This window comes from Eutrigla gurnardus, assembly GCF_963514095.1.
Source record: "Eutrigla gurnardus genome assembly, chromosome: 18".
NCBI classification, from domain to species: domain Eukaryota; kingdom Metazoa; phylum Chordata; class Actinopteri; order Perciformes; family Triglidae; genus Eutrigla; species Eutrigla gurnardus.
In genome coordinates this window covers 17,481,623-17,508,245 of record NC_139929.1, presented here as the reverse complement: position 1 = coordinate 17,508,245, position 26,623 = coordinate 17,481,623, and positions in this window count along the sequence as shown.

The following is a 26,623-nucleotide window of genomic DNA, read 5'->3' as shown; positions in this document are numbered from 1 at the left end:
AATTCTGGGCAAAACAGAGCTTGTATCATAAAAAGTGATCAATAGGGTTGATTCCTGCGATAAGAACTGCAGATTAAAGTTGTGTCGAACAGAAGGAGGACCGGGCCTCAGGACCTTGGATCTTTTGCAACATAAAGAAGAAATTGAGAAATCGCATTGATGTCAGCTTCCCGGAGTCTTTTCTTTTCGTGATCTGCTGTAGCAAACACAGTCGAATGGTTTCGGAGGCTGTGCAGCTCAAGCGGAGGCTGTCTGAGGTTGCTCTCTTCATCAGTTGCCTTTTCTACCTTAACTGTGGCAGCCGAGACTGATAGACGATGCCTGGAAGAATAGGGAGCAAAGGGAATTCAGCTGTCACAGAGACCCCAAATATAACCTGAAGAAAGCCCTGCTCTCCAACTCTCTGCCTGCCTCTGCCTCCCTCACCCTCCCTCTCCCTATCCTCAGTCAGACCGCCTCTCATCCTTGTCTCTCTTTCTCTTTCCAAAAACTTGCTTGCAAATGCAAAGAAACCCTTTTATTTAAGCGTTTGACAAGATCCACTTATTTCAATGACATGCAGCTGAGATTGTGAAAAGCCTTTCTATGCAGTCGCCGATGTAAAGCGCTTCCTTGAATGTTGCTCTTACACTCAGAGCTTTTTTTTTTAATCAGAAGTTGACTTTCTTCCATCGCCTAACTTTTTCAGGCAGCAAATCTTGAATGAAAACAAAAAACCAAAGAGAGGGGCCGGCGGGGATGCTGCTGCTGATTATTTTTGCTTCCCTATCAGACTTCTCATCTTTGTTCTGCAATTCATGCTGTCATTTTTCCCCCTCATATTGAAGGGGCAGTTTGTATGGTCGGCCGAACTGCAATATATGATCAAATCAGATCTAGGCTTAATGAGAACTGCGCCCCAGTTTAAATAGTTTTTTTCTGCTGCCGTGACCCTAACTGCCACAATAAAAGCCTTGCATGCAGCTTATAAACCATATATGCATGTTCAACGTGCTTACTTTAATCTGCATGTTTCTTATAATAAGCTCCCTATGTCTCCGACATAGAAATAAAATAGGACTAGAAGAGACATTCCTATTCAAATCTGTTGTAGTAGGTTAACTACCGTAGAAAGTAAACCAACTTACGGCAAGTGTTTGACTAGTATCAGTGGAGTAGTAACGAGACGTGAGTCAACTCAATGCTTCATCCACACTCTGATCACACCGTCAGAAACAACATTGATCTTGTCAGATGAATGACAACATTCAATGCGGTCACATGGTAAGATCGTATTGGTTTTTCCAAGAAATACGTTGCCACTCAACGGGACGCGAACACGATTCGATCTCGTTCACAAGGTGGCACAAGTCAGATAAACAACGACTCAAGCCAGGGGTTGCAATCAGCTTCAGAAATCCTATCCCTACACGTTTCTTATCCTGTACACATGTTGGGGTAGTAGCAGGAGCAGATTTGGTTATCAACAGCTAATTATTAATGTCAATATGATTATCCCCCCCGCGACCCTAAATACAGGATAAGCGGTAGAAAATGGATGGATGGATGGAATATGATTATCGATATTAATAATTATATTTAATATATTATTATCATATAATCATGAATATATGGGGCACCACCCTGGGATCAGGGAAAAGATAACCTAAAACTGTATTCAGTCTCAATATAAAGGTTTTATACTCACATGCCAATCATCGTGATCATTGGCATGGAAGCATAAAAACAATCTAACAATTAAAAAGGGCGTGAAATTCAAGCACTAGCCTTCACAACCTGCTGTTATCCAGTGACACATACACAACAAGCACAAGAGACCGCTAGTTATAATATAATAAGATTTATTAAAATCAGTAATAATGATCACAATCAATAACACTGCAATTAACAAAGCCTTATTACCTAACTACCTAAGTACACACAAAGCTAAGCTAAACAAAGGAAGAGACACACGTGGAGTGTGTGTGTGCATGTGTGTGTGTGTGTGTGGAGAGAGAGAGAGAGAGAGCGATGGCTGGGCGCAACCACCAGGTGGAGCTATTCCTCACAGCGTTCAGGGGCGGGGCCGCTGACGTTAGATAGAATAGCGAGAGAGGGAGAGAGAGAGAGAGAGATGGCCGGGTACAGCCACCAGATGGAGCTATTTCCTTGGCGTCCGTAGGTGGAAACAGCTGGCGGAGGATACGTGTGGGGGCGGTGTATGTGTGTGCACATGTGTGTTAGCCGCAACAACGAGAGAGAGAATGCGCGCGTGATACACAAAGGATCAGTAAGCTATTACCATCACACTGGAGCTCGTGAATGAACTGGTGTCGTTTGGCGGGACCCCGGTCCTTTAACTGATGGTAGATCACTTACTGAGCTTGTGAATGTGTCGGAGGTTGGACACACACTGTTACCCTGCTGACAGGTGTACAGTATGCAATGTTTAACCCGGAATATAAGGACACCTACTAGTGATGGTATATCCAACAATCATGGATACTCTTGTAAGTTGCTGGGTGGGTGAATGTTTGGATATCCAGGATCTGCGATCTGAATGTTTTCTGCACTATTATTTTGATTGATGAAATGTCTGTCAAAGGCCTTCGCGTTTTCATCTGGTTGATGAGCTCTCTGACTTCACTGCTGTCCCCTTCATCCTTCACACATCTCTGGAACTCTTGTGCCGACTGGAATACCGCTAGCTTGATATTTGTCAAGTCTCATCTCCAAAAACCCACAGCTTGATGCTTGATCATAGAAATGCTCCTGAGATATAAGAGAAAGAAAAAACCCCATCAAATGATATTTAGTTTCATGACTGCTAGTGAGCATTAAGAGGATCTGAGGATGCAATAAACATCATGTTAGACCAAATAGTTTTAAAAGTAAAATAAAGTAAATCCAGATATATCCAGGAAGCTGGGCAATATATGGAACGCATCCTATTTTAAGTTAGGAAAGGTATGTTCATCAATAAAAACAATTATTTAATCTATTACGGGATCTTGCCATTTGTAACTTTACAGAGAAATGTCACAACAGGGATGAAAAATAGAATAGGTGGCCTCCAAACAGAAGTTATATAATTATTACAATGACTGAATATTAAATTAATGCAAGTAAAGAGGGTGAGATGGGGTTGGAGATAAGAAGAGTGGGTAAAAGTAGCAAGCCATACAATTAGTTTTATGCCACCCTGAGAGATGAAATTAGTTTGAAAGAGCAAATCAAGTTGTAGCGCCCGCCCCCTATTGCTACACACCAATCCATTAAAACACACCTCCATTCATGGCTTTCTCCGTCATCCACCCACATTCATCTCCTACTCCAATGGAAATAATCCCCCGATCCCCGGCAGTTTTGAATGAATTTAAAATGAGTGCAAGTCACCGGTGAAAGGAGAAGAGTCACAAGGAGAGTCCGTGAAGAAGAAGTATGACAGCAGCATTAAGCGCGTTTTGAAGTCTGCGATATAGCCGTCTTGGGTCTGAAATCCTCGTCGCGGGAGTTCCGTCGGCGCAATTGCGATTGCCTGGTGGATGTTATTTCCCTGTCGGATCAGCTGTCTCAGGAGTCGGGAGATGCCGGTTCCCGTGGAGCAAAGTCCGACTCTGGCTGACTGACTAACTAACTGACTGTACTTCGGTACCGTGAGTACCCGGTCGCATTTTTGTTTTGTGTATGTTGTTTTGCTGGTTATTTTGAGTTTATTTCCTTATTTTGTGTTGGAGCCCGCGGTAAAACCCGGAGCGGAGTTTTGAGTTGTTGTTTTGTGGTGGCGCATGTGCTGGACTGAACTGTGGTAGTGTGGAATATTGGAACAGATTTTTCCCCAAGTGGACTGAACTGTGGTCTTGTGGAATACTGGAACGTTTTTTTTCCAAATGGACTGAACTGGGATTAACAGACAGACTGAGGCGTACTCACGCTGCATCCATTCTTCTTCCTTTTTGCACTGTGGACAATAATTGTGAAAATGCATATTTTGGGAAATCGCATTGCTGGCTTGGTTGATGGCTTTTGTGGTTGATTGCTGTGTGTGACCTGCCTGATTATTATTTTGTGTGGGTTAACTAAACTATTTTTGTTCTGTTTTATTTTACTTTGTCAGACTTGACTCTGACTGGCACCCCAACATTAAATCTAGTCAAACCCGCTACAAAAATGGCACCCCAGAGGTCTGGATTCACTAAAACAAAAAATTGCCACCCTCTTCAAATTAACCCTTTTTGGGAATGGATTTCTTTTCCCCAACACCTGTTGAAATGGCCTCAGCAAAGCAAGACTGCAGTCAAACTCAGCCATCTGCAGAGAAAAGGACTGCATATTCCTTATTAGATATGGATTTATGTGTTACATTGAACCCGGATCTGTCTCAACCTCTCATTCCTCTGGCAGTGGCATCTCAAGATGAAGTTGGAAATCAGGATGGTTGTTCATCTTTATGGACTTAATGTACTGTAAAACTGCAGTTTCCATCATTTGGAAAGATGGAGGATGAACCAGATCCCCTTTTGTACTTGGAGAAATGTAAGGATTTTCTTGCTTTAAATCCGCTGACGGATGAGGAGTTGATGGCAACCTTGAGAAATGTTCTACATGGAACAGCGAGAGACTGGTGGGATGTGGTACGTTTAAGCATGCATACCTGGTCAGACTTTCAAGAGAAGTTCCGTGCTGCCTTTCTGTCAGAAGATTATGAAGATGAACTGGCAGAGAGAGTGAGGACAAGAGTTCAAGGCGAAGGGGAAAGTATTAGAGATTTTGCTTTCAGGTATCGCTCCTTGTGTCAGAGATGGAAGCCTGAAATTCAGGAAGACGCAGTCTTAAAGCTGATTTTCAGAAACATCAATCCCCATATGGCAAGCCAGCTCCGAGGCAGAGTAACGACAGTGGATGAACTGGTGAGGCTCGGACAACAATTGGAAAAGGACAGGGCGAGTCAGACTAACTATGAACAACGGACAAAAAAGATTGTGAAACAAAAAGAGAAAGAGAAAGTGGAGATGTTTACTGCTAATGACCCACCACCGCAGAAAGACAACATTCCCCCTGTGGTTTACTGTTGGAGATGTAAAGGCAGCCATGCTCCATACTCATGCCCAAATTATTATCAGTTCAAGAAATCAAAGCCCCCTGGTCAACCCTACCCACAACAATACCACCCTCAGCAGTCCCCCCCTCGACCCTCTCACCCGCAACAATCCTACCCACAACAATCCCACCCTCAGCAGTCCCATCCACGACCCTCTCACCCGCAACAATCCTACCCACAGCACTCCCACCCTCAACAATCCCATCCGCAGCAACAACACCCTCAGCCACATCATTCTCAGCGACCCCACCAGCGTCAAAACCACTCTAATCAAACCTACCCACAGCCATTTGACTCTTCAAATCCCCAGAACCATTCTTCAGTGAACGCTGTGACCCATTCAGCTCAATCACTGTCATGTGTCGCCTCACATCTCTTTGTGCAGGGCCTGAAAAAGTTCAGCATCCCCGGAGGAAGCACTGATACAGCCCTCCCACGACAGCTGAAAGTGCCCTTGACTGTAAGGAACTGGACAGGAAAAGCTGTTGTTGATACAGGTTCCACATATACTCTACTAAATGAACATGTCTGGAACAATGTCAAAACTGCAGATGATAAACTTACCCCATGGACTGGTGACCCTCTTTACCTTGCTGATGGTCAACCCAGGAAACCCCTTGGGTGGGTAGAGCTTGAAATGAGTCTGCAGGATAAAACCTGGTTGGTAACTATGGTGGTCCTAGACTCCAGGACTCTGGCTTTTCCCGCCCTACTTGGTTTGGACATCGTGTTTTTTACTGGTATGCAGCTTGATGTAGCAGGGGGGGATGTACTGGTTCCGGGATAATGTGGAAAAGAAATTCTACTTTTGTGCAGAGTCCTCTCTTTCTGGGGAGGGGGAGACTGACAACTCTATTGCCTTCTTTTCTGTGGAAGCTCCATCGGCCACTGCACTGTTCCCTACACAGACTCCTTTGGAAGACTCAGACTTGATGCTGAGGGCAGTTCAGGAGTCTCACCTGGAGGAGCACATGAAACCTCAGTTACACAACCTGTTACTTAACAATGTTGATGTGTGTACAACCAAAGTAGGACGTACTGAGATATTGAAGCATCAAATCTTTCTCACCAATCCTGTACCCATTCGACAGAAACCCTATCGAGTCTCCCCTCCTAAACAAAAGGTGATGAAGGAACTCATCGAGAACATGCTACAAGATGACGTCATTGAACCTTCTTGTTCTGCATGGGCCTCGCCTGTGGTCCTGATTCCCAAAAAAGAAGGGAAACCAAGGTTTTGTGTTGATTACCGAAAAGTGAATGATAATACAGTCACTGATGCTTATCCCATTCCCACAATCCAGGAGATATTGGATAGTCTCTCAGGTGCTGTTGTTTTCTCTTCACTAGACCTAAATAGTGGCTACTGGCAAGTGGAGATAGATCTAGAGGTGAGGGAAATCACAGCCTTTATATGCCCTCATGGACTGTTCCAATTTAAAGTCATGCCATTTGGACTTAGGAATGCCCCTGCCACCTTCCAGAGGCTCATGGAGAGAGCACTGGGAGAGCTGAAGGGAATCATCTGTTTTGTCTACTTAGATGACATTATCATCTTCTCTTCGTCCTGGGAACAGCATTCTTATGATGTCCAAGCTGTCCTGGACAAACTCCGAAACGCAGGCCTCTCGGTGAACATGAAAAAAAGTAAACTGTTCAGAACCTCTTTGAAATTCCTGGGCCATATTGTCTCTGCTACAGGAGTCCATGTCGACCCAGACAAGATTGAGGCTGTGCAGAACTTCCCTGCACCCACCAACCTGAAAGCCCTACAAAGGTTCCAGGGCATGGCTGGGGGGTATCACAGATCCGTCCCCAACTTTTCCCAGATTGCTGAACCACTCAATGCCCTAAAGAAAAAAGGAGCAAAATTCCAATGGTCACCTGCATGCCAAACAGCATTTATTACCCTGAAAAATCACCTGGTTAAACCACCTGTCCTGGGCCATCCAAACTTCAATGCTCCCTTTGTGGTATACACCGACGCCAGTGAGATTGGACTTGGGGCTGTGCTTGTCCAGAAATCCAATTATGGAACCGAGGAAGTCCTCGCCTTTGCCAGCCACAGTCTAAACCCTGCAGAGAAAAACTATGCTGCCACTGAGCTAGAATGTTTGGCAGTGGTGTGGGCAGTTGAGAAGTGGAGAACTTACCTGGAAGGTAGACTATTCACTGTGGTTACAGATCATGCCTCTCTTATATGGGTGTTCAAAACCATCAAACCCAGCACACGACTCATCAGGTGGGCACTCCGGCTTCAAGAATTCTCCTTCACTGTTGAATACAGAAAGGGAAAGTACAACACTGTACCGGATGCCCTCTCCCGAGCTCCAACAGAATCCATCCATACAACCGTACCTGTGTGTGCTACCATCACATCTGCCCCTCCAAAACCATCAAAAGAGCTTCCTATCTCAATTGAGGCCCTGTGGAAGGCACAACAGGAAGATCCAGAATGTCAGCTTCTATATCAAAAAGTAGTAGAAACTGGACAAGTCATTAATTCAAACCTTTCCTACATCATCCTGGATGATCTCCTCTACCGTCTCGTCACCCTCCCATACAAAACCATCTACCAACTCTACATACTGTACCTCCTAGCTTCCGCTCACAGTTACTGGACTACTTCCACCAAGATCCCCTCTCTGGACATCTTGGCAGGCACAAAACCTACCGAAGACTACAACATCTTGTCTACTGGCCAAAGCTGAGCTGGGATGTCAGAGAACATGTAAAAAACTGCTACACATGTCAACGTTACAAACCAGAAAACAAAAAACTTGCAGGAAAACTCCAACAAACCCAAACTCACCGCCCCTGGGAAATGCTGGGAGTGGATTTGATGGGTCCCTTTCCCAAAAGCTCCAAACAAGACGTTTATCTCCTTGTGTTTGTTGATTATTTCTCCCGGTGGGTTGAACTGTTCCCCATCCGAAATGCCACTGCGGAAACCATCTCTCAGGTCATGGTCAAAGACATCTTGACCAGGTGGGGCATTCCTGACTACATCCTGTCGGACCAGGGAACACAGTTTGTTTCATCCATTTTCCAAACTGTATGCAGGACCTGGAATGTGGGACACAAGTTAACAGCTGCGTACCACCCACAAACTAACCTTACAGAGAGAGTGAACCGTACCCTAAAATCAATGATAGCATCCTATGTTGGTGACAATCATAAACATTGGGACAAGAACCTGTCTGAGTTCCGGTTCGCGATTAACTCTGCAGTCCAGGAGTCAACAGGCGTTTCTCCTGCAGAGCTTAATCTCGGTCGCTCCCTCAGAGGACCTCTTGATGCAATGTTGCAACCTCAGGAAACTGCTCCTGACACTCCTCCATACACCAAAATCACACAGCTAAAAGATCTCTGTTCCTTTGTTGAAAAAAATCTGGACTCTGCTCGTCAACGGCAGAAAAGAAACTATGACAAACACCGACGTGACCTTGAGTTTCAGGAACAGGACAGAGTCTGGTTGAGAGCCCATCCTCTCTCCAAGGCTGAAAAATCATTTGCCGCCAAATTAGCCCCAAAATGGCAAGGGCTGTATCGGGTAGTGGAACAAGTTGGGCCTGTGAATTATAAAGTTGTTTTAGAAAATTCAGGCCAAGACTTAAAAGTTGTCCACATTTCCCGTCTCAAACCTTGCTACCCGACTGCTCAGGACCTACAGGAACAGGAGAAAAAACACCTTCTTGAAATATTGAATGAGGAGTCGGATGAAGAGGACTTCCTTGGGTTCGCAGACACCTCCTGTTCTAACTCTAATGGAGGATGGATGAAAGGATCTGCAGAGAAACCACAAAATTACAATACCTCTGACTCCGACAATGACTGTGGTTACAAAACCAACATCCATTAAACAAGAACATCCATTAAACATTAAACTAGGATGTGATTCTGTGTGAACACCCACACTAGGACAACTAATGCGCCTTACCTTTGGTCGGCTTCTGCTAAGGGGGGAGGAGTGTAGCGCCCGCCCCCTATTGCTACACACCAATCCATTAAAACACACCTCCATTCATGGCTTTCTCCGTCATCCACCCACATTCATCTCCTACTCCAATGGAAATAATCCACCGATCCCCGGCAGTTTTGAATTAATTTAAAATGAGTGCAAGTCACCGGTGAAAGGAGAAGAGTGACAAGGAGAGTCCGTGAAGAAGAAGTATGACAGCGGCATTAAGCGCGTTTTGAAGTCCGCGATATAGCCGTCTTGGGTCTGAAATCCTCGTCGCGGGAGTTCCGTCGGCGCGATTGCGATTGCCTGGTAGATGTTATTTCCCTGTCGGATCAGCTGTCTCAGGAGTCGGGAGATGCCGGTTCCCGTGGAGCAAAGTCCGACTCTGGCTGACTGACTAACTAACTGACTGTACTTCGGTACCGTGAGTACCCGGTCGCATTTTTGTTTTGTGTATGTTGTTTTGCTACACCGCGACGAGAGACGCTGGTTATTTTGAGTTTATTTCCTTATTTTGTGTTGGAGCCCGCGGTAAAACCCGGAGCGGAGTTTTGAGTTGTTGTTTTGTGTTGGCGCATGTGCTGGACTGAACTGTGGTAGTGTGGAATATTGGAACGGATTTTTCCCCAAGTGGACTGAACTGTGGTCTTGTGGAATACTGGAACGTTTTTTTTCCAAATGGACTGAACTGGGATTAACAGACAGACTGAGGCGTACTCACGCTGCATCCATTCTTCTTCCTTTTTGCACTGTGGACAATAATTGTGAAAATGCATATTTTGGGAAATCGCATTGCTGGGTTGGTTGATGGCTTTTGTGGTTGATTGCTGTGTGTGACCTGCCTGATTATTATTTTGTGTGGGTTAACTAAACTATTTTTGTTCTGTTTTATTTTACTTTGTCAGACTTGACTCTGACTGGCACCCCAACATTAAATCTAGTCAAACCCGCTACAAAGTATTCCCCATACTGTCATTTAAAAAAAATAGTAAGCCACAAAACACCTCTGGTATTTACATTCAGCAAAAATTCAACCAATCTGAATGATTCATCTTCATTAAAATGTGTCCAAGGGTGGACCAAGAAGATGTCTGCCTTAAACAAATATGTTCTTAGATAAAATCATCCACACAAAAAATCTACTCACAAAGCCTTCACCTCTGCCATCAACTTGGGCTTTCATCGACGGAAGGATGGTGAATATATTCTTTGCATAACCACCTTTTCAGTAGCTGATGGATAACTGATGAAACAACACAAACAACACCCAGCAAGTCTCTTCCAAACATGTTTTCTTCATTTTTTAAAGGCGACATGAGAACCCCGCCAGTCAAATATGTGATTCAATAGCAACTGTTAAAAATGTACATGCCCTGTATCAATACCCCCCTCAATTGCTACTCACAAAGCATTATGTGTGTAGATTCTTAAAATAGTCCAGGCATGACTAATGGCCATATTGTTTCTTGTTATAAGATACAAAACATAGAATCAATGCCTCCAAGTCAGACGCAAACTTTGTGCCAGCTTGGTCTTCTTTAGAACTATGCCCTTAGTTTGGAGTTCCTCAAATATATTTTATTCTTTTCAAGTGGAGGCCTCAGACCATCCGATCTAGATCCTGTAGGCTGAACAGAGAATTATGATCAAAGCCGAACAAAGCAGAAAGTTCTTTCCTGTGTCATTCATTGAAACACCATTTGAGAAGCTGTCAAGGTGACTTATCTCTAGACTTCTATCAACATCAATAAACTCTTAGAAATCTGTGTTAAATTTTTTAATCCTATCAAGGACAAATCCCAAACGATTTTTTTTTCATCAGAAGCTGGTTTGTGCTTTGGACATGGCAAATTTTTAATTCTTAAAAGTAGTTGCTAGGACACATTCCTGTCTCTCTTCCTGTAAACATAAATCAAGACAAGTTAAGTATAAACTAAGTTAATTGTGATATTGGCTTATTGTTCATCTATGTTCACCCTTTAAGAGAGATTAGGGGCAAATTACATTCTACATTTATTTTCATACCAGTGACATCATCATGGCCAGCAACGGGAGAGATCAGCTAAAGTCGTATACAAAGTCAGATGGAGAAATATTTAGCCAAATCACAAACTCACTACAGAGATTTTGTTTATTTGAAGTACACTCTGAGAATGAATGTCATTTCTTCAACACATCTAGTCAAAGGCACTTTCTATATCCATGTAACACACTTATAGTATGAAAATGGAATTAGCTGGCACGTGTGTTGAGTGCAAAAACAAATGCTTCTTTGAAAATTAAATTCATACAATTTTAAAATACTTCATTTATGAATATGTCATCTGTACATTGATTGGAAAACAAATTCTAAAAAAACAAAATATGACATGTAAAGCTTCCTCAGACCTGGTAGACTGTGGACCAATCACACTGAGCTATTTCAAACTTTTTAAGTTGTCACCATCGTTTTCAAGTCGTAACCATCAAACTGCCCTTTTCCGCTGATGGCTGTCATGGAAGATGGATGTGTTACAGGGGGACGAACCACCAACACCAGCAGCAAGTTGATGGGGTGTGGGTTTATGTTTTAATTACAAGGACAGTTTTATCGATTTTCAACCATGTCTGTCGCAGTGTGTGCAGAAGAACGGCACCGGTTTACCCCATGCCAAGCACCAAGAGCTCCCGTAGAGCTGGTTGAAAATCAGGAAATTGCTCATGAAATGTTCTGGGCCCTCATTTATAAAGCTTGCGTACGCACAAAACGGGGCTGGAAACGTGCGTACGCCACTTTCCACGCATATGTTGTGATCTATAAAAACCAAACTTGACGGGAAAGTGTGCGTACCCGTAAGCAAACTCTGAGGCATGCATACCGGTACGCACATTCTGGAGACTGGAAGGGAATCAGCAGTAAACGTGAGAAGAACTATATATTTTTGATGACTCGCACACATTTAATTACACTCCATATCATAGGTTAGATCTGCGTTATCATGATGAACTCCAGCAATGTTTTTGACGCTTTTAATGAGTGATAGTTTTTTTCATATTAACACATTCTTTTAAAATCTGACTTGTATCTTAAATCAAAATAATTTTGAAATATTGAATCAGCGCTGTCACCGCAGGAGGAGGAGACGGCCCAAATGCATGTAATACATACAATAAATATTTTTGGGGTTGTAGCAGGAGCAGATTTGGTTATCAACAGTTAATTATCAATATCAATATGATTATCGGTATTAATAATTATATTTAATATGTTATCATGATATAATCATGAATAAACGGGGCACCAGCCTGAGATCAGGGAAAAGATAACCTAAAACTGTATTCAGTCTCAATATAAAGGTTTTATACTCACATGCCAATCATCGTGATCATTGGCATGGAAGCATAAAAACAATCTAACAATTAAAAAGGCGTGAAATTCAAGCACTAGCCTTCACAACCTGCTGTTATCCAGTGACATATACACAACAAGCACAAGAGACCGCTAGTTATAATATAATAAGATTTATTAAAATCAGTAATAATGATCACAATCAATAACACTGCAATTAACAAAGCCTTATTACCTAACTACCTAACACACAAAGCTAAGCTAAACAAAGGAAGAGACACACGTGGAGTGTGTGTGCGTGCATGCGTGTGCATGTGCGTGCGTGCGTGTGTGTCGAGAGAGAGAGAGCGAGAGAGAGAGAGGGAGAGATGGCTATGTGCGGCCACCAGATGGAGCTATTCCTCACAGCGTTCAGGGGCGGAGCCACTGACGTCCGATGGGGTAGCGAGAGAGAGAGAGAGAGCGAAAGGTGGAGCTATTCCTCGCAGCGTTCAGGGGCGGAGCCACTGACGTCCGATGGAGTAGCGAGAGAGAGAGAGAGAGAGAGAGAGAGATAGCCGTATGTATGTCCCTAGCGTCCGCCGGGAACAGCTGGCTTAGGACACGTGTGTGCGGCGTGTATGTGTGTGTGTGTGTTAGCGGGACACAAACAAAGAGAGAGAGAATGCGCGAGCGATATTCTGAGGCTCAGAAGGCGTGCCGCTATCACACGGGCGCGCGTGAATGAACTGGCGTTTCTTCTCGTTCCGCGAGACCGGTCTTTTAACTGATAGTAGAGGCTTTCTGAGCTCGCGAATATGGCGGAGGTTAGTCGAAAACACTGTTACAGAAATCAACCCAGCTGCGTGGGTACACGATCAGTATTCGAATACAGCAGCACATGAACAAACGGACTCGGCGGTCCGCGATCAGAACTTAAAACACATTAACAAGAATTACAAGCATGTCCTACACTATCGAATCTCTGCTTCTGCCCAGACTAATAGCCTCTTACTTTTGTCGATGTGAGATGCGTCGATGTGAGGGTTTCGTCCCGTGCGGTGATGGCGTTCCTTGACGCCGGCAACGGACGGTAGTTCGTGGGCGCTCGTTCAGCGCCGGATCCAATTGGTTGAAGAAAATCGTTAGTTATTCTTCCTTCTGCAGGGAATGAGGAACAATCGCGGGGCTCGGCGATTTAGAAAGTTTTTCTTCTTACCGCGGGGAACGGGAGAGTCGCGCTGTCGCGGTGGTCTCCTCGGGATCCAAAATGATAAACAAAAGAAAAAAAAACGAGTAGAGAAAAAGAGGGGTAAAACAGTCTGTTGCTCGTCCAGCGAGTTTGGGGGAAAGACTGCGGCCTAGGACAAAGGAAAACGCTGCAGAAGTAATGTTCACCTCCTGGTGTAACGCGAGTTACGATGGAGAGAGAAAGTTCTTCTGGTGGCGCCGGGATTTATAGCTCACGGCTGGTCCGGGGGACCCCCTGGAGTCCCCTGCAGTTGTCAGCCAATAGGGCACCAGTTGTGTGACTTCACATCTCGCGACCAGGTGCGAGGTGACACTAAAATGGTGGTTGTAGTTTTTATCTCCTCTGTTCCTTTGTCCGGGCCGCATTGTGTAGGCTTTGTAGGCCGCATTGTGTAGTCCTAACGGTTAGGTCCCAACAATATCCTCCATTAGATCACTGTAGAACACAGCGGGAAAAACTAAATATTCTCCTTATTTATGTGCATATATCATCAACGCACATACATACAGCCATATGGCTTAATATTAAGCCATCGTATACTTGTTACACTTTATCCTCGTTTTTAAACCACCAGAGCGCAGAGGAAATGCGCTATAATGAGTGGCACGCTCGTGCGCGCTCAGTCTTGGAGCATGGAGAGCGCAAATGTATCGATGACCCCGAGCCACGGCCCCCTGCCCGACTGGAGGGGTATCAACAGGGCACAATAATCCGTGAGGATGCGTTTGTAATATAAGGAAGACAACAATCAATGTTCATTGTAAACATATTATTTTATTAATCACATTGCGCGTTTGCCGTAGCTCATCTGCAACGTTGTTGATGGCGGTGATTGTGTCTCGCTGAAGTTGCAGGACGGCATCAGTGAGCACCCGACCGCTTGATGTGCCATTCGTCCGGGGTGCGCTGCTGCTTTGCGCCGGACACGGACGCTGTGCCGAGGGCCCGTCACCGTCACCCTCCTCACATCACCCTCCTCACCGTCACCCTCCTCACCGTCACCCTCCTCTACGCCACACGCTGCAGACTCTGGAAGGACAGAAACGATTTAACGTTTTGTTTTATATACAATAAAAGTTTAAAATCTGTTCACCCTTATCCCTCTGGTCTCAGTCGCGTCTGTGTCTCCCTCCTTTTCAGACACAATCCCCGTCAAAGTCACATCAAAGTCAAACTTCCTCAAATACTCTAGCAATACATTAAATACATGTGGGTAAAGGAGCAGAAAGATGTCATTTACCTTCAGATCACCGTCCGCTCCTCCGTCTCACTGACGCCGTTGACTGCAGCAGCAATGTGTTGTCACTCGCACTGCGTCTTTTTATTCGTGATCCCGCTGCTGTGGCCACTAAATACAATTATTGTCCGGGCCTCCACCTCCCCAACAAGTGTCTCTTTCTCCGTTTCTGAAAAGTTACGTTTCTTCGCTTTTTTCTGACCTGTCGCCGTGATTCACCACACGGAAACGATTGCATGCCGGCTCATTAATATAGTAAAATGTGGGCGTGTACAGGGCGGGATTCAGGTACGCACACTTGTAGGTGATCCTGTGATTTATAAAGGGAACATTGCGTACAGCTTGCATATGCACAGTTTTATAAATCAGATTTTTTTTTGGCTCACGCAAACTTTGGCTTTTTGGCGTACGTACACTTTTAGTAAGGATCCTACGCACAGTTTTATAAATGAGGGCCCTGGTGACTGATGCTGCCCTTGTGAACATTACTGTGTTTTGTCCCTGCTAGCATTACAAAGGTGAAGCAGAGGTGATCAGAATGCATTTTTATTCACGATAACACCGGTGTATTGTTCACCCTGGCTTTTACACTATCATCAACCCCGCCCTCAGCCTCCATCAAAGACCTTATGAAGACGTTGTTAAAGTTGTTTCCGGAAGGAAAACATCACCATGGAGGGACGCCATATGGTAAGTGCTCATAAAAGAGAGTGTAGACAGGTTGAACGCAGGTGGCCAAAAGTTGAAACGATAGGTTCATTACAACATGTATAAAGAGTCTTTGCATCTATAACCAGGAATTGAAAAGGTCAAGGCAGTCCTCTCTCTGAGATGATCAATAAAAACAACAACGCCGGCGCCCCATTCACCGTTGTCCACAGACTGACGAACCTCTTACTGTCAGTCCCTCCTGAATTGCTGTCCAACAAGTCATGCAATGACTCTGCAGTTTTTTTCACTAGTAAAACTGAGGAAAAACACAATCTAACCAGGCAACATGGTTATGTACTGTACCTCAAGTTTCTTTAATGAGTCTAGACATGTTTAACTCCTAGATTATGCAGGTCTGACAGAACTGTTCAACACTTAGAGTCCACTACCTGCTGCCTTGATATGCTGCCTACAAGTAACAAAAGTTTCATTGCATTGCAGCAGAATGGGAGATAGTAAATACTTCTCCTCAATCAGTGCATTTTCCTGAGGCCTTGAAATCTGCAATAATTGAACCTCTTTTAAAAACTCTGATGATCTCCTCAATGTAAAGATGTAGGCTTTTACAGTGTTATTATTTATAGCTTACAATTCATCTCAAGAAAGAAACACATCAAATCAATAAACAGGCGCATCTTTATTTTTTAAGATTTGTATTAATTACTTGAAGTGTCTCAGAGTTTCAAACCGATAACTCTGAGCAGCCTTTCCACCTGTGTTTGGCAAATTTATGTTTTTGCCACAGATTTGACATCAAACCGTTTCTTTTTTACTTCATCTGTTGTGCCCTTCTCTGGATACAGCATGAACTGAACGAGTACTAGCATCCATGTATCTTGTTTTAGTGTTATTTTATATCCACTACTGATGGTACAGAATATAACGGCTTGTTTGCTGTTCACTTCCTGCAGCAGTCGGCTTCCTCCACTTCACAGCGATTGATGTTTTATTATGTTTGGAGTCCGGTTGTCCAGCGTCTTTAGATTTCTGTTTCGACATTCTTTACTTCCTGTCAACCTTTTGTGCACACGGCCCTGCAGTCTCATGCCCTTTCACGGGTATTGGTGGGGCGGTTACAATTGCTAATTAGGAACAACTGGCACATGCTTTCAATTGACGAACACGTGGGAATCATCAAGACAAGAACAGTTTTGAGCATTTCGGCGGTGTTACAACCCGGCTCGTGGGGAAAAGGGAAGCAACATAAACCAGAATGTTTTTGGTAAAATTACAAGGTATTTATTTGCAGGGTTTACAAAGAGAACGGAAAAAGGGCTGTTGGACGCTGCTTAACTCAAAGAAATGAATATAACTTAAAGAGGTCTCTCCAAAATGAGAGATAGCCATTAGCTACTTCAAAATCAATTCATCCATCTCATCAATAATCAAAATACAAAAGAAGCAGCACCCTCTAAACCTAGTGAGTCTAACATAATTAATCTACAGGTGTCTGGTTGGTATCAGTTAACCCCACTAAGATCCTTGCCCAATTTCCTTACCACAGTTACCACATTCACTACAGGGGAGCACAACACACACAAGGCCAGTTGATCATAAAGAGCCAAAATCACAACTGAGGGCAGCTATTTAACAGATTGATGATCTGGAAGGTGGTAGATGATTGGAGAAGATTGCCAGGCGCCGCACTAATCAGATCACCGGCTGGAACCAGGAAGTAGGCAGGTCTTGCGCCAGCCAATCCTCGGCAAGGGACCGCACATCCTGCTTAACATGACACAGCTGCACAACACAGATACACATACCCAGATAACGAAGGTGGCCGTAACAGGCGGTTTAAGAAGAAGTCATGAATCCGACGTAGACTTTTCTGATGAACTTTCTTCGGAACAAATTTAAGAAAAAACAGGCAGATATTGTGAATGAGACCCAATGTTAGTAAATGTTAGGTTGTCTCTAGATAGCTTATGTTAGCTAAATTGACCTTATACATTAAAGTAATAATAGCTGTTTTTATTTGGCTTTAACTCACTGTCTCATTTTAAAATTATTTTTAACACTCACCTCTTTTCTTTGGCTTCTGATGTAGCGTGTTTGTGTTATTATTTTATATGTATACGTGCATGTTTTTTATCTTGTGCTGTGCATTTTATTTATTTTTATTACATTTATATTTCTATTGTGTACATCATCTTTTTTATTCTATTTCTATTGTTTTATTGTTTTATTGTGTTTTGTTGTGCAGCAATTTGGAAACCTTGTGTGAAACCTTTGTTAAAATTGTGCTATATAAATAAAGTGGATTGGATTGGATTTAACAGGGACAAGAACACGTTGAATAGAGGTAATTAATCACAGCTGCCTTTGTATATAATGTATAAATACATTAATATAAAAGCAGGTTTTACCCTCGTCTTGCGCCGTGCGGGGGAAGTCAGTAGATATGGAGCAGGCAGAAGGAGATGACGCCACTTTTTGCAGTAGTGGGAGTTCAGCTGTAATGAGTGTCTATTACGTTGATGCCCTGGTTTTGAAAATGATTGCGAGAAAGTGGTGTTGGGACCTCACCATCAGGACTACACAATGCGGCCTACAAAAGCCTTCACATGCGGTCAGGACAAAGGGGGAGGAGGAGATAAAAACTACAACCGCCATTTTGGTTTCACCTCGCACCTAGTTGCGAAGTGCAATGTCACACAACTGGTGCCCTATTGGCTGACAACCACAGGTACCCCAGGGGGTCCCTGGGAGCAGCTGTGAGCTATATAAACCGGCGCCGCCTTAAGAACTCTCTCTTCCATCGCAACACCACGTTGCAACAGGAGGTAGACTCCTCCACCGCAGCACACTGCTGCAACAGGAGATGAACTTTTAACGTCTGCAGCGTTTCCTCTGTCCTACGCCACAGTCTTCTCCCCAAACTCGCTGGACGAGCGACAGACTGTTTTCCCCCGTTTTCTGCAACTCGCCTTTTTCGTCTTATTTTCGTTTTTGGATCCTGAGAGATCGCCGCACCCGCGCAATTCTTTGTTTGCCTGCAGAAGAGGAACGAAAGGTTCTTTTATTTCAGCGACCAGCAGGAAGCCCCGCTCCTGTCCGAAGTCAGCTGACTAAATCGCCACGCCGTGCGATTATATTGTGCGATTATATTGTTATAATATATATTATATATTATTATATTGTTGGAAGGAAGAAACACGAACTGTTACTTTATTCGAGTTTGATCAACGAGAGGGATAACGCCACGCTCTCGTCTGGACTCAGCCGACTCACGAACTACCGCCGCCGCCGCCGCCGCGTAAAGGAACGCCACCATCACCAGGAACGGACTCACAGGCTACACATCAACACCGTAAGAGGCTATCTATCTGGGCAGAGATATAAGTTTGATAGTGTAGGATATGCTTGTAATTCTTGTTAACGTGTTTTAAGTTTTGATCACGGACCGCCGAGCCCGTTGCTTTCTGTGTTGTTGTATTTGAATGCTGATTGTGCACCCACGCCACTGGGTTTCATTTCGGTAAAAGTGTGTGTCCAACCTCAGACACATTCACGAGCTCAGTAAGTGATCTACCATCAGTTAAAGGACCGGGGTCCCGCCAAACGAACGCCACTTCATTCACGAGCTCCCGTGTGATGGTAATAGCTTACTGATCCTTTGTGTATTACGCGCGCATTCTCTCTCTCTTTGTTCTGGCTAACACACATGTACACACACATACGCCAGCTGTTTCCGTCTCCGGACGCTAAGCTCCATCTGGTGGCTGTACCCGGCCATCTCTCGCTCTCTCTCCCTCTCTCGCGATTCTATCTGACGTCAGTGGCTCCGCCCCTGAACGCTGTGAGGAATACATTTACATTTACATTTACATTTACATTTAGGTCATTTAGCAGACGCTTTTGTCCAAAGCGACTTACAATAAGTACATTTGTCAAAAGAAGGAAACAAAGAAACCACGACGTATCATTGCCGATGCAGTATGAGCTAAAAATAGAACAAGTGCTAGGTCCTCATCTGAGTAAAGTAGTACTTCAAGAGTAACAGTGCTACGATCCGAGTTTTTTTTTCTTTTTTTTTTTTCTTTTTTTTTTTTTTTTGCGGGGGGGGGGGGGGGGGGTCGAGGGAGGGTGTTAGTGGGTCATGCTATGTAGAGTCGAGGTGAAGTCTGAACAGGTGAGTCTTGAGCCTTTTTCGGAAGATGGCAAATGACTCTGCTGTCCTGACATTGGTCGGGAGTTCGTTCCACCACTGAGGCGCCAGAACAGAGAAGAGTCTGGACTTTGCTGAGCGACATTTGTTTGATTTCAGCGATGGTGGTACCAGCCGGCCAGCTGAAGTAGAGGAGCGGAGTGCTCGCTTCGGGGCATGAGGTTTGACCAGTGTTTGAAGGTAGGCAGGTGCCGTTCCATTGATGGCCCTGAAGGCCAGTGTCATCGTCTTGAATTGGATGCGTGCTGCAACAGGGAGCCAGTGGAGGTCACGGAGGAGGGGGGTCACGTGGGAGAATTTGGGTAGATTGAAGATAAGGCGTGCTGCAGCGTTCTGGATACGCTGCAATGGTTTAATCGCATAGGCCGGGAGTCCGGCCAGGAGAGAGTTGCAGTAGTCAAGGCGGGAGATGACCAGTGCTTGGACCAAGAGCTGCGTTGCATCCTTTGTGAGGAAGGTCCGAATCCTGCGGATATTGTAGAGGGCAAATCTGCAGGATCGGGCCACAGCAGTGATGTTGGGGGTGCAGGATAGTTGGTCATCGAGGATTACACCCAGGTTCCTCGCAGTTGAGGAAGGAAATACTGTGATGCCCTCAACAGTGACCGACAGGTCCATGTGAGGGCAGTCTTTCCCTGGGATGAAGAGGAGTTCGGTTTTATTCAGGTTAAGCTTGAGGTGATGTGCAGTTGTCCAGACAGAGATGTCAGCCAGACAGTCCGAGATGCGAGTTGCAATGTGAGCGTCAGAGGACGGGGGAAAAGAGAGGAACAGCTGGGTGTCATCAGCGTAGCAATGGTAGGAGAATCCATGCGATGTGATAACAGAACCTAGTGATCTGGTGTATAGTGAGAACAGAAGCGGTCCTAATACTGAGCCTTGAGGGACACCCGTGTCCAGAGAGCAGGGTTTGGACATAGAGCCATTCCATGTGACCTGAAAGGTGCGGTTTGTCAGGTATGATGTAAACCAGGTGAGAGCAGAGTCGGTTATGCCAAGTTCAGCCAGAGTGGAGAGGAGAATTTGGTGGTTGACTGTGTCGAATGCAGCAGATAGGTCAAGGAGAATGAGAACGGAGGAGTTGGATGATGTTTTGACGTCTCGCAGGGACTCGGTCACAGTGAGGAGGGCCGTCTCAGTGGAGTGGGCAGTCCTGAATCCTGATTGGTTAGGGTCTAGGAGGTTCTTCCGCAAGAGATAGGATGACAGTTGGTTGTAGGCAGCACGTTCCAAGGTTTTAGAGAGGAATGAAAGAAGAGATACAGGTCTGTAGCTTTGGATGTCAGTAGCGTCAAGGGTGGGTTTTTTCAGGAGAGGCTTCACGATAGCGGTCTTAAAATCCGCTGGAATGACACCTGAGGTGAGGGAGGAGTTGATCAGGGTGGTGAGGAATGGCAAGATGTCGTGTGAGATGTCCTGGAGAAGAGAGGAGGGAATCGGGTCAAGGGAGCAGGTGGTGGCACGGTTAGATGTAACAAGTGCGTGAACGTCTTCAGAGGTGAGGGGGCTAAAGCTGGTAAGACCATCCGAGTTGAGAGTTGGGGGAGATGTCTTCTGGGAGGGAATAGGCGTGAATGATGAGCTGATGTCATTTACTTTCTTGGTAAAGTAAGTTGCAAAGTCATCGGCAGTAAGGAAGGAAGGGGGCGGAGGGGTAGGAGGGGTGAGGAGGGAAGAGAACATGGAGAAGAGTTTCCTGGGGTTGGAGGCAGAAGAGTTGATCTTTGCCAGGTAGAAGGCAGATTTAGCTGCCGAAACAGTTGAGGTGAAGTCAGAGAGGAGGAGGTGGTAGTGAGCAAGGTCCTCGTGCTGTCCCGATTTCTTCCATTTTCTCTCTGACGCTCGCAACAATGATCTGTTGGTTCGCAGAGGTTCAGACAGCCAGGGAGGGGGGGGAGACGATCGCGCCGGTCGTGCGATTGGGGGACAGAGAGTGTCCAAAGAAGAGGCGAGTGAGGACATCAGGATAGAGGAGGCTTCCTCAGTAGGCATTAAGGAGAACTGTTCCGAGGATGGGAGCGAGGAGATAACAGTTGAGGAGAGAGCGGAGGGAGTGAGGGATTTCAGGTTGCGGCGGCTGGTGACCATTCGAGGCGTAGAGGGGAGGGATGTGGTGGGCTTCATGGGGAGGGAGAAAGTCACAAAGTGGTGGTCGGACACGGTGAGCGGGGTAACAGAGATTGCCGAGATGCCACAGGATCTTGTGAAGACAAGGTCAAGTTGGTTCCCGGCCCGGTGAGTTGGTGGAGAGGGGGAGAGCGTAAGGTCAAATGCGGAAAAGAAGTCGATGAATTCAGATGAGTGTAGCTTTCCCGAGTGGATGTTGAAGTCACCGAGGACGACGAGCGGTGTGCCATCATCAGGGGAGCAGCTCAGGAGGGCATCCATCTCATCCAAAAAGTCACCAAGAGGACCGGGTGGGCGATAGATCACTATGATGTTGAGTTTGAAAGGAATGGTGACAGCGACGGCGTGAAATTCAAGCGTAGATTGGGGTAGGTGGTCGAGAGGAAGGACCTGGTAGGACCATGTGGGTGAGATGAGGAGCCCAGTTCCTCCTCCTCGCCCTGTTCGTCTTGGGGAGTGTGAAAATGAGTAGGCAGTTGAAAGGGCAGCTGGAGTGGCAGTGTTTTCTGGGGTGATCCAGGTCTCTGTGAGGGCCAGGAAGTGGAGAGACTGCAGGGAGGCATAGGCTGAGATGGTGTCCGCCTTCTTGACTGCAGACTGGCAGTTCCACAGCCCCCCTAGTACTTCAAGTTCCTTACCGGTGGAGATTGGTGGGTAGCAGAGATTGGGTGGGTTACAGCCTCGAATGAAGGGACTTCGGTAAAATCTTCTCCAGTGCGATGTCCTGACTGGGATAAGACACATGGCTGCGAGGGGGGGGGGGGGGGGGGGTTGAGATGTTATACCTACCTCAATGGGCTTCCTCGATGGACTCCCACAGATAGACTCCCTGTGTCTTTGTTCAGCTGTCTTCGTTCTGATGGCCCGACGCTGCAGCTGACGCTGTAGTGACAGCCTTTTAAGTGCTCAATTTACCGCAAGTACTGACTGGGGCTCCTCCTTCCCTCTAATCAAGTCTATTCACTACAGGTGAGCTGGCTCAAACAAGCTGATTGCTCACTTACCATAGACAGCTTCACAAGAAGTTCAACAACAAGCTATCAATACTAGACTAAATGTTACCACTAGCTTTACACACACAATGCCTAAACCCAAATCTACAATTAGTTTCTGACTTACCAACAAGAGACAAAGCAGCTTCCTTCCTTTCTCCAGACCAAATGAATAGCTCCACCTGGTGGTCGCGCCCGGCCATCTCTCTCTCTCTCTCTCTCTCTCTCTCTCCACACACACACACACACACACACACGCACGCGCACACACACACACACACACACTCCACGTGTGTCTCTTCCTTTGTTTAGCTTAGCTTTGTGTGTTAGGTAGTTAGGTAATAAGGCTTTGTTAATTGCAGTGTTATTGATTGTGATCATTATTACTGATTTTAATAAACCTTATTATATTATAACTAGCGGTCTCTTGTGCTTGTTGTGTATATGTCACTGGATAACAGCAGGTTGTGAAGGCTAGTGCTCGAATTTCACCCCCTTTTTAATTGTTCGATTGTTTTCATACTTTAATGCCAATGATCACGATGATTGGCATGTGAGTATAAAACCTTTATGTTGAGACTGAATACAGTTTTTGGTTATCTTTTCTCTGATCCCAGGGTGGTGCCCCGTTTATTCATGATTATATCATAATCATATATTAAATATAATTATTAATATTGGTAATCATATTGACATTAATAATCAGCTGTTGATAACCGAATCTGCTCCTGCTACATCCCCAACAGTGGTGCACTATAACTTAACTTAACTTAATAAGCTCCATAGTCTGTACTCCTCAAAATATTCACTATGTGCTTCCTGCTGCTTGCTATAAGGAGAACCTCTAATTACACTGCGATGAACAGAACAGTGAGTCAGAGATTTAAATAAGGTTGGATTGAATGAACAGTTCTCATGAGGCAGCAGCGAGGTTCAGTAATTCAGCGATGGTGTTAGCTGTAGGTAGTGATGTCCAAATGAAGCTTCGTGAAGCATTTTCTTTATTTTCTGAGCCCAATAGATGGCGCTCTTTGTTCAACAAAGGGTTGAAAGCAATGGAATATATATCGGCCTTCAACCCACTAGCGATATCCACACATCCATGCTGCCACAAAAGCACCATTGGACTGCAAATATGACTCCATCCATAAATCTGCTTTTCTATCTACTTTTTAACCAATGAGCAGTTAGTCATGCACATATGTATCAATATGTATCGAATTGCTCAGTGCAGCAATGGAATTATGAATAATAACAGTCACATTTTATTCTATCACAGTGGAGCTCTTATTCATTTTTGGTACTGAACAATAAACAGAAAATCATGTCAAATATTTAACATTCTGTGGTTTTAAAAAAAGCTGTATTTCATATCTGTTGCGACTAGCACATAGGTCTGAATACAATTTTCATTTAATTAATTTAGCGCCAAATCATAAGAAAAGTTAGGTCAGGGCACTTTTCATATCGAGGAGGTTTAGACCGTACTCTTCTTGATGAATTCTGTTCATGCAATATTACTCCATACATATTGCTGATTGAATTATGAGAGATGAAAACGGCTCATAAAAGAGACTGCTGAATTTAGAAACAGCTCGTCTCATCATCCAGAGGAGGGGCATAGGTGAGATTCCTCTACTGCTACTGGACCAAAGACATAAACACATACTGATAAATAATTAAAAATATCAATGAATTAACAAATTCATAAGTAAACCATACATATCAAATATTCATGGATAGGCTGGCATCAGTTAGGCTAAATGGCCCCTTTTAAATCTGATTTGATGATGCTGCCTGACGATAAACGACACGTCATCATGGAGAGTCAGAAACATGCAGTGTGCTTTGTCATAGGAGAGTGTTCAAGAATCATGGTTTTCTGTTTACTTTTTCTCAAAATAGTAAGACTTCTCAGAGGACACAGAGGACATGTTGGTGAAACAAGTCCAAGGTTTTACAAATTAATTAAAACAAATGAATGGGTTGTTGAGGTCAATAGAAGTCACATACACATTTAATGAGGGTACTTCCCCAAACAAACAACAAAGTAGGATGGAAGAGTCAATCACAACCACTTTGACTCAGCAAGGACAACATTAAATGAGAAAAGTTGATCAGTTGTTGAAAAACAATATATATTGCCTCAGAGCCATACTGCATTATATTCCATTTAATTATATATTTTGAAATGTCACCTGCTGTCTGAAATTTGCATTTTGATTCATACAAGAAGTTTCCACCACACATTGATGAATACAAATATGAGCAGAAGATCGAGATCATCCAGACATAAATACAGCAGAGAACTTTGTCTATGGTTTACGCATATATCATTTATTAATCATGTTGAAATATTTCAACTCACACAAATATGCAAATGTGAGACAATTATGTAGAGGAAGTGAATGTGCGTTATTGAATGCTGGCTAACACACATGTTAGCCAGCATTCAATAACGTCCCTTCCTGTTCTCCATCACTCTTATTTCATTATTTTCAATCGTTGTTATCGTTTATTGTGTCATCAAAGGTGCCTACTCTAAAATGGTGATCATAACTACTGGGATGGGAGAGGAAGTACTACATTCACACAATGCTGTGACCTTAGAAATGAGCAGCCACCCAGTACAGATGCTTTTTAGCCTCTGTACTGGAAAAACTCAGCCAGTCTGTGTCATCACCCAGGCTACAATTGCATCAGCTCACCTCTATATTCAGTGGTGTGTGTTTTACTGATAGTTTACTGCTGAACCATGAGTTTAGCTGAACTTCATTTAAACCTGATTTGCATAAAAGCATTAGATCAGACAAGGTTATGAGCATGCAGACTGAAATGGACTGTCTACCTCCTGTCCATGGGTGGCGGTGGTCCATTGGGCGACTACAGGTCACGGCTGTCTGCACACAGTAGGAATTACCACCGAAAATACTTAGATGGGTTTAAACACGGGCGAGTGCTTCTGTTCTGGAAACTGCTCAGAATGTAAATAATCCTCTGAATGCTGTCGGTCTCTAGTTTGTGGTTGTACAGTTTCATGAGGCTGGGAATTTCCTGGAGTTCACATCATGTCATTTAATACAGTGATGTCAAGTTTAAAAAAATGAAATGGCTATTATGGGTCGGCTATTATGGGAACGTCACACATGAAGGACATTCGCCTCATTGGATCCACAAGAGTCTCAGCTTTCCAATCAGACCAACTATATGCAATTCAAAACTGTTCAGGGACCCCTATGCAGAAATATCCAAATAAAAATACATACAAATGCTGCAATAGCATTTCCAACCATGCAAGTATTATTTTATATTGCGGTTTTTCACATCAACAGTTTCTATTGTAATGTGCAGAGATATCCAAATACACAATACAAAATGGGTTCTGTTGATACCTCCCTTTTACAGATATGCCCACTTCATGATGAAGACTCATAGAAAGTGACCCCTTTAAATATTGCCACTCCAGATTTCACTTTTTCAACCCCCCTTCCTGACACACTAACATGATGAGGTTGGTATTAATTAGTGATGTCCAAATGAAGCTTTGTGAAGCATTTTCTTTATTTTCTGAGCCCAATAGATGGCGCTCTCTGTTCAACAAAGGGTTGAAGGCTGATATATTTCCACTGCTTTCAACCCTTTGTTGAACAGAGAGCGCCATCTATTGGGCTCAGAAAATAAAGAAAATGCTTCACGAAGCTTCATTTGGACATCACTACCTACAGCTAACACCATCGCTGAATTACTGAACCTAGCTGCATTGAAATCTAACTGTGGCATCTTCA